This window comes from Meleagris gallopavo, chromosome 25 (assembly GCF_000146605.3).
Source record: "Meleagris gallopavo isolate NT-WF06-2002-E0010 breed Aviagen turkey brand Nicholas breeding stock chromosome 25, Turkey_5.1, whole genome shotgun sequence".
Classification (NCBI taxonomy): domain Eukaryota; kingdom Metazoa; phylum Chordata; class Aves; order Galliformes; family Phasianidae; genus Meleagris; species Meleagris gallopavo.
This window is the reverse complement of record NC_015035.2, coordinates 4,160,141-4,168,004: the sequence shown is the minus strand read 5'-3', so window position 1 is coordinate 4,168,004 and position 7,864 is coordinate 4,160,141. Positions and strand designations below refer to the sequence as shown.

At 46.6% G+C, this 7,864-nt stretch overlaps 1 long non-coding RNA gene across 1 annotated transcript; it reads right to left on the bottom strand.

The window, feature by feature from the left end:
• Positions 1-2,836: 2,836 nt before the first annotated feature.
• On the bottom strand, positions 2,837-6,986 carry LOC104914305. Its single transcript, XR_795951.3, has 3 exons — positions 6,147-6,986; positions 5,074-5,204; positions 2,837-3,118 (listed from the first exon to the last, which is right to left on the bottom strand). It is a non-coding gene; the product is annotated as an uncharacterized LOC104914305 (long non-coding RNA).
• Between the last annotated feature and the right edge of the window lie 878 nt (positions 6,987-7,864).

The following is a 7,864-nucleotide window of genomic DNA, read 5'->3' as shown; positions in this document are numbered from 1 at the left end:
GCATACCTGAGGCTTTCTGAAGGTAAGCAGCTTCTTTCTTTTATTTCTGTGCCCACAGCTGTTGTACTTAAGCAAATCCTCACTTGCCGTAGCCTAGGATCTTGCTGCTGTGCTGTCATAGCTGTGCCTTCCATTGTGTCACACCATGTTATTCCCGAATCTTTTCCACTAAGTACGAAGGCCAGAAGGAGGCTGTTTTCAGCTTAAGCTCTGTAAGGGAGTTTTTGCAAGCTGTCTTTTCAGATGCACCATTCTCATAAATGAGGCTTTGTTTCTGGAAAGCTTTAGGAAGCGGAGAGTTGAGTCTAACTCCAGGAACCTGAAGACCAGGGAAGCCCTGTGCAGTTCAGATCCTTTTTGGTTAAGTAGACTTTTCTATCCCAAAGTAAACTTGATTCCATTTATTCTATTGCTACTGCATCTGTCAGTAGTGACTTCAACAAGCCATGAGGCTTCCATCCAGCACCAGCCCTTCAGTTTATGATTACATGCAAACCCACAACGGATACAGGACAGTTCCCTCTGTGACTTTCTCGGCTTCCTTTACATCCTACTTTAAACATGTGGGAGCAATCATTTACATGCAGAGTGCAAGAACTAATTAGTGTGTCTCTTGCTTTCTAAGAGGGAGCAAAAACCATAGCAAATGACATTCCAGCAAAAATGGGGTCAGCTCAGATTAAGCTCTCTTCCCATTTATCTTTGGTCTTTAGCATTAAATTTACCATACATATTAGAAACAAATTTTAATTTTCCACAGCATTGGGCAATATGTTTTCCTTAAAACCTAGAAGAAGATTCATTAACATCCTCTCCCTCTCGTTCAGTGTGACTGTCTCCTCATTTGCACATAAATGTGGAAGTTTGCTGCCTGGGAAAGCTTGCCTGAGTGACATCCCAGTTCCGTACCAATGCACAAGGTACATTTCTGCACAAATGAACCTTCTACCACCACCATCACGTAGCTTTACTTTGCTGTTGCTTCAGCATAGGGCTCACAGTTCTTGTAGAAAGGGGTCACTGAGAGCATGACAGCATGAGGAGTGACCTCCAGCTGCCCAAGAGTATGCATAGGTTGTATTTCTTATTGAAGACTTTCCACCTCAAACTCAGGCCTCTAAATTAAGCCATGGCAGTAGTATGAGGACATGCTTTCAAAGAGCAGCTCGTTCAACCTGGGCAGAGGGGGATGGACTGTCTGCAAGTAGCCTGCAGCACCCAACTGCCTGCTCAGTCCCAGCTGCCCAAATGTCATAGAATCACAGAATGGTTGGGTTGGACGGGATCTTAGAGTACCTCCAGGAATGGGGCAACCTATTGTCACATCACTTAAGTCTCTCAGACCCAAAGGAATACCTCTAATTCTTATTTCAGTGAATGTCAAAGGTGTTCATCTTCAGGTATTTTTAAGGTAGATGTCAGGGGTCACATGTGAACACATCACACCCAGTGCCATCTGGTTTGGTTTGGGCACTCACAGCTGCTGAGCTGATCCACCCCGTGGAAGTGCTGCTTTCTCTGCAGATATAAGGGGACTCTGACAGCCCTGTGGTGAAGTTCTAAAGTTTGCTGGATGAATTTCACACCCATCCAACCACATATAAACGCGTTTTTAATAAATAAATATCGTTCTCATTATTGCTGTACCTCAGAGTGAGGATCTAGGCTGTAGAGGAGCATTCCCAGTGTGTACAAGGAAGCTGGAGTCCTTACCTGTCTGCAGCCTATGGGGATGAATGCTGTGCAGTTAGATGCTCCAATGCTGTGCAATCAGGTGTACCAGCATCCAGGCAAAGCTGAGGGAACCTCTTGTACCATCTCACTCATAACCCAGCACCCAGTTTTCCCCAGTGGATTGTAGTAAGCTCCGCCAGCTATGGAGATGATTTCATTATCATTTGGGTAATGCAATTATCCTAATTGCATTTGTACATGTGCAGTGAGAAGTGGTCTGACTGCCGGATGCCCAAATCCCTGGTTCCTTCCTTGTAGAAGTGAGGCTCAAACACACAGACATGGTGAGAGGGCTATAGATGCTGCTGTAGATTTGGGAAGTGAGAAGCCTGGGAGGAGATAGCAGATGCGCGAGATAAGCAGCCACGTGCACTGCTGATGGATGGAGACAGAGCACAGTTTTCCTTTGCTAGCTTACTCTTAAATATTGATCTGGAAGCTTTCTTTTATCTGTATCAGTGAGCTCTGATTTACTCTCCCATCCCTGACTGCCTGTGTTCTTTTCCCAGTGGAAAATCGAAGGGCTTGTACCTACAAATGCCCATTTTCCACTTGGCCAGTGAGCTGGCAAACACGCACACTGCTGCCAACCAGCTGTGCCCAGCTGCCCACGGGCTCTGCCATCTGCAGGCATTGGAGGATGCGCTCTCCTCACATGACACAGCAGCTGGAACACTGATAAACACAGGTTTTACACTTTCTTCCTCACTGTCCTTTGATCTTTCTTCGGCTGGTGGTTCAACCCGAGAAGTGCTGTTTCATTCCCTTTACGTGCCATTCCTCCAGGCCTGTTTGAACTGGAGGAATCAGATATTTCTTACAACTTCAAAGTCAAGCTTAATGACTGTAAAGAGCAGCACAGCTGTGGCACTCTAGGTACAAGACATCCTGTCTCAAGGATTGGCAGGGAATAATAAAGGCATGCATGGCAGAGACATGTTGCAAGTCACCTGTGCCTGCTGCTCTCAAAATTGACTTCTCTTCATTGTACTCAGAATGATTCTCTGAATTGAAATGCCTTCATATCTGAAGGGGAGGAGAAAGAAGGGGGGAGGGGGAGAAGAAAAAAAAGTTCCCTGAAGATAAAATGTGTAATAGTCTATTTTATTTTCCACTTTCCACATCAATAATGAAAAGTTATCCTCCGGGGACAGCTAGCAACATGTTCAGTGCTACCTCTTACACATCAGTGGCACAAAGCATCCCTCGCCGGCGAGGACAAGCTGCAGAGCTTGGGATGCAGCAGGCGGATCGAAGCGGGGAGGCTGCAGCCTGGGGGCAGCCCTGCTCCACTCTGACAAAGGTTTTGGTGCCGAGGTTGTGCCTCAAGGTTCCAATTTCAGAAGCAAATGGTATTTGTCGAGATACAAAAATAATTCAGTAACTACGGGGAAAAGAAAAGAAAATGGCATAAAAACCTGGGCAGAAGCTGTCAAACAAGAGAATGCTTCTTTTTAAGCCAACTACACACACACACACACACACACACACATACGTGTGTGTGTGTGTGTGTGTATATATATATATGTATATATATATATATGTGTGTGTATATATATATATATATAGCTTCTTTCTGCATGCTGATACTGGAGTTGACCTGGAACTCAAATATCTCAAAGAAATGGGCTCTGTTTGCTTGATTTCTTCCTCTGATTATTCCTTTTATCTCTTTGTTTGCTGCTTTTACACAAGCTTGCCCCCAGCTCTCAGCTGCAGTGGCATTGTAGCCTTCTAACCAATGTCCCCTTCCAGCTGGGCCAGCTCCACCTCTGCTATTGCTCATGTTTCTCCAAAACAGCTGAACCTCAGTTTGCCCCCTAAGCTTGGTCATGCAGGGAGCCTGACACCTCTGAGAGCAGACTGAAGTCATGGAGTCGTAGAGTGGCTTGGTTTGAAAGGTCCTTTATGATCAGTTAGCTCCAACTCCCCTGCTATAGGCAGGGGTACCTTGTCTAGACCATGCTGCTCAAAGCCCCGTTCAGCCTGGGCTCCTCCTGTACAGGCACAGAGCAATCCATAAGATCACTGTGGGCACGGTGGGGGTGGGTGGGTGTTTGGACTTGATGATCTCATAGGTCTTTTCCAGTCTTAATGATCCTGTGATTCTAGGGTTAATTCCACCCTGCTTTATTTCCTCTAGTTGTATGCTGAGCTTCTTCAAACTGGAAAGGGTGATGCTTACTCCTTGACTTCACCAGAGGCATTGGGTCCCACCTTGGGATTCAGCCCTCACCATCCATCAGTCTTCCCTGTGGTCTCATTTTTGTCACCCCCTCCCACTACTTCTCAGCCCAATGGATCTTAGGAGCACAGTGACACTGCATTAACAGCCTTGTGCTGCGTGCTAAGCGCCAGCAAATTCACCGGCAAATGCAGGCAATCATTCTGGGCAGCTTAATCTTTGGCTGCTTAAATTAAGATCTTTTACAAGGGCTTTATTTTCAAGGAAAGAGTGATCAGCTTGTCCTGAAAATGAGATTCTTTTTAAGTGTTTCATCTGCATTACCCGCTTTTGACAAGTTTGACATGATGGAAGTCCTGTTTGAGCGCGTACTTAGAGGGCTTGGTGCAAATTCTGGGCAGGGTTCTCAGGGAATGGATCTCTGAGTTATTCCACAGCCAAATAATGATGGTCACCCACCTCTTCTGCTTTCACAAGCAAATAAAACCTAAATCTGTTTTACGTTCTCATCCCTGTGTTTTTCTTTGCAATTAAGTGCTGCCTTTTTTTATGGCTGCCTCTAATGCCTCGGTGTAAATTTCATCACTCTGAAGCAGAAGCGATGGTTTTGCACGTATCCTTTGGAGCCACCAGCCAAGAAACTGTCACGCGGGGTGAGCCCGTGGCACTTGCTTGGGACTTGTTAACCATGAAAGCAATTGCATCCTATTTTATCAAGGTGAGAGGGAAAGTTGATGCCTTTGTGTTCAACAGGGAAGTAACAAAAATAATAATAGCTATTTGAAGTGCTGCAGTGAATAACAATAACGGATGCCCCATAAGCAGCCTATCAGGAAACGTCAGCCAGCTGGAAAATGCAAGTAACAAGCATTTTACATATTCCAATTTTGTTCTTCCATTTCCCTCTGTTTAATAAGGGAGAGAAAGTGTTCTGTGCAGGGAGTGGAAGAGAGCTATCAACAGCAGTGCCTTTCCCAGCACGCCGCGATCGGGCCGGTGATGGATGGAGCTCCTCCCGTGTCCCAGCAGGCGTGACAATAACTGTCACCAACTGCAAGTAAAACTGAAGCAATTAATACTGAGGGCACAGCCATCCTTCACTCACTCTCATGCAGTTGGCTCCCCTGTAAACAGTAAGAATTTTAATTTCTTACTTGGCTTGGGCCAGGCTTGGTTGTACATAAGATAATCCTAGTGCAGAGCTGGAGGACCTCCTTGGGCCAAAGCTTAACCACAGGGGCAGCCAGTCCTCTAGTGGAAGCTGGAGGCTTCTAAGCTATTCCTGCTACAAGTTGAAAATGTTAGTATTATTTATGATGTCTAGGTGGGGTGTGGAACTTCATTTATTGTCATGCAAAAAATACACATCAACAGACTTGACGCAAATCCCCAGCACTCCAAAAGCTGCTCCAGGACCACTGCACTTCAGCAAGCCTAATCCAAGGGGGGAACACACTGTGAGGAAAGGGGATTGTAGCTCAGGAGCAAAGCTGTGACAGATGGGATCAACCTGGAGCAAGCAGAACAGCGAGAGCCATGCTGCCTGCACGAGGCTGGATCCCTTTCCCCACGAATTGTGTTGAGAACTAGAAGTCTATCACCTCAGCCTAATGGAGCATCATCAGCTCACCTCAATGAGGCACTTAATCGAAAGAGCATTTATACCACTTGGATTGCCAGCCGCACTTTATGACAGCTCTTTGCACAAGAGATGTCATTGTGCATTTACTTCTTTGTTAGACTAGATTGGAGTTATCAGCGGTTGAGTAAACCCTGCCATTCGCAGGAACACCCTGCATACGTTTGCAGGACAGAAAGGAACAGAAGAGGAAAAAGGACAGGGCTGATAGAGGCAGGCGTGACTTGAACAACAAGGAGGAAAACAACAAAGCGCGACAAGATTTTGAGCCATACCGTCAGCTGATGTCAATGCTCAGGGTGTGAAAAATAAGTAATTGACAGCAGTTAGCATGCAGGACCGACCACGGTTCTTAATGTGGTGAGATTTTCTGTGCAGCTCTCTGATTTCGGTCCTTGTTCCTGCCCGTCGCTCAGGTAACAAGCTGTGGCTGACAGCTTCGCAGTGACCCCCTATGTTTCTGGGGCTGCAGTGGCAGTGTCCCATCTTCCTGCAGCACTGTAGCAATACAGGACCGTGCTAACACGCAGCATCACTAGAAACACCCCCACGCAACACAGGCTGCCACCCGAATTCAACTGGAAATACCTTATTTGCAGATCCCAAGAAGGGGGAGAAAACAATCTCATGCAATCTGAGAGCCAGCCGCAGAATGGAAGAACATATGAGTTCGTTAGGAAGTGGTTTTAAAAAGCAGGAATAATTGGTCTTCCTCCCTGAAGGCAGGCTGAGTTTCCTCCGTCCTGGGCTGGAGGAAAATGTGGAGTGAGACGTTGTGAAGAGGGAGAAATTCAATTCAGAAGAAGTGGTGCAGATCCTGTAGAGTTTAGGAGAAGGCAGTGACTGTGCCTGAAGTTTATGCCGTCTATAAAGTTTATGCAGGATTTATAAAGTTTATAAAGTTACTGGAGTGCACCAAGGTAAACTCAGAGTGAAATTCAGCATGCTGAGAAGACATTGCATTTGTATATGAGGCTGAGCTAAGCATTGCTGAAACCCGTGGCAAACCCAGGCTACACAGAAGAGCTGGGCTCGAGGTGTCCTCGCCCTGGCAGCTTCTCACTTCATGCTGTGGTTGGATCAGATGGATTTCCACCCAAACACAGCCCAAAAAGAGCAGGATCCTTTCCACCAGCACCACAGGGAAAGGCACCGTCAAGAACAAGTCGTCACTGATGAGGGATGGGGTGAATCAGCCCCTTGTGGAGCCTCTCTGATCATCATGCCACAGGATGGCAATCTTAGGCAAGGCACGTGAAATTTAGAAAGCAAAAAATGAGTGTTTGTTTCGGGTCTCAGCTCAGACAGTGCACCAAGTCCCTACCTTGGGATCAAACCATCACTGGGTTCACTTTGCTCTTTGTGCTCTCATCCCTCTTTGCTGAGCCACAGGGCCTCCTGTCCAACCAAAGCAACTGTTCTATCTTCTGCCCACAGCAGGGGCTGGAACTGAGTGATCTTTAAGGTTCCTTCCAACCCGACCATTCTGTGATTCCATCACCTTTCCTCCAGGCAACTCTTGAGCCAACTGCTGAACCTTCAGGGCCCATGAGCTGCTGTGGGGCAGACCAGGAAAGGCCTAAAAGCAGGCAGAAAGCATGAATCCCATGGCCTGTCGTGGTGGGGAAGGAGGGACCGATGCAAAGCGTGCCTGGTGGCCTGGGGAGGAGCTGGTGGGAAGGCAGTTCTCATACAAACCCACAGGGGGTTTATTTGCCTCTGTTGAAATCCAGTGTGTAATTAACTGATCTCTGATAACATTTGCCTTGTCAGGGTAGTATTCAGATCTTATCTCATCTGACAGAAGCGTTTATGGTGTTAATACTGGGAAAGAAAGGGGGAAGCTGTAATTGTGGAAACCCTATTTAATTTGAGGATTCTGTTATCTTGTCACACGGGCTGAGATTTTACTAATAGATTCTGACTCCAGGAAAATTATATGCTCAAATAGATGGGATTTTAACAGACAAGATCCCATTGATATTTATGTGAAAGCACAGTAAGCTGCACTCAACCTTTAGAAGCGTGGCTTTGCACAGGAAAATAGTTAAGCTGGAGATGGCCACAGGATCCTACCATGAGCCCCATCCTCACGGAGCAGCACAGGACCACAGAGGGTCACAAAGCAGTTGGAGAGAGGCCCAGGGAATTTTGGTGGGTCAGAGTCAGTGAACATGGGATTTACAGCCATAGACAGGAGAGCCCGAATGTTGGTCACATATGCTGTCATGCAAAGGTCCTGAGACATTACCTATGGCTTTGTCAACCTGCCCAAGGTCTCACCATTGTTCTGGTTTATCTGTGAT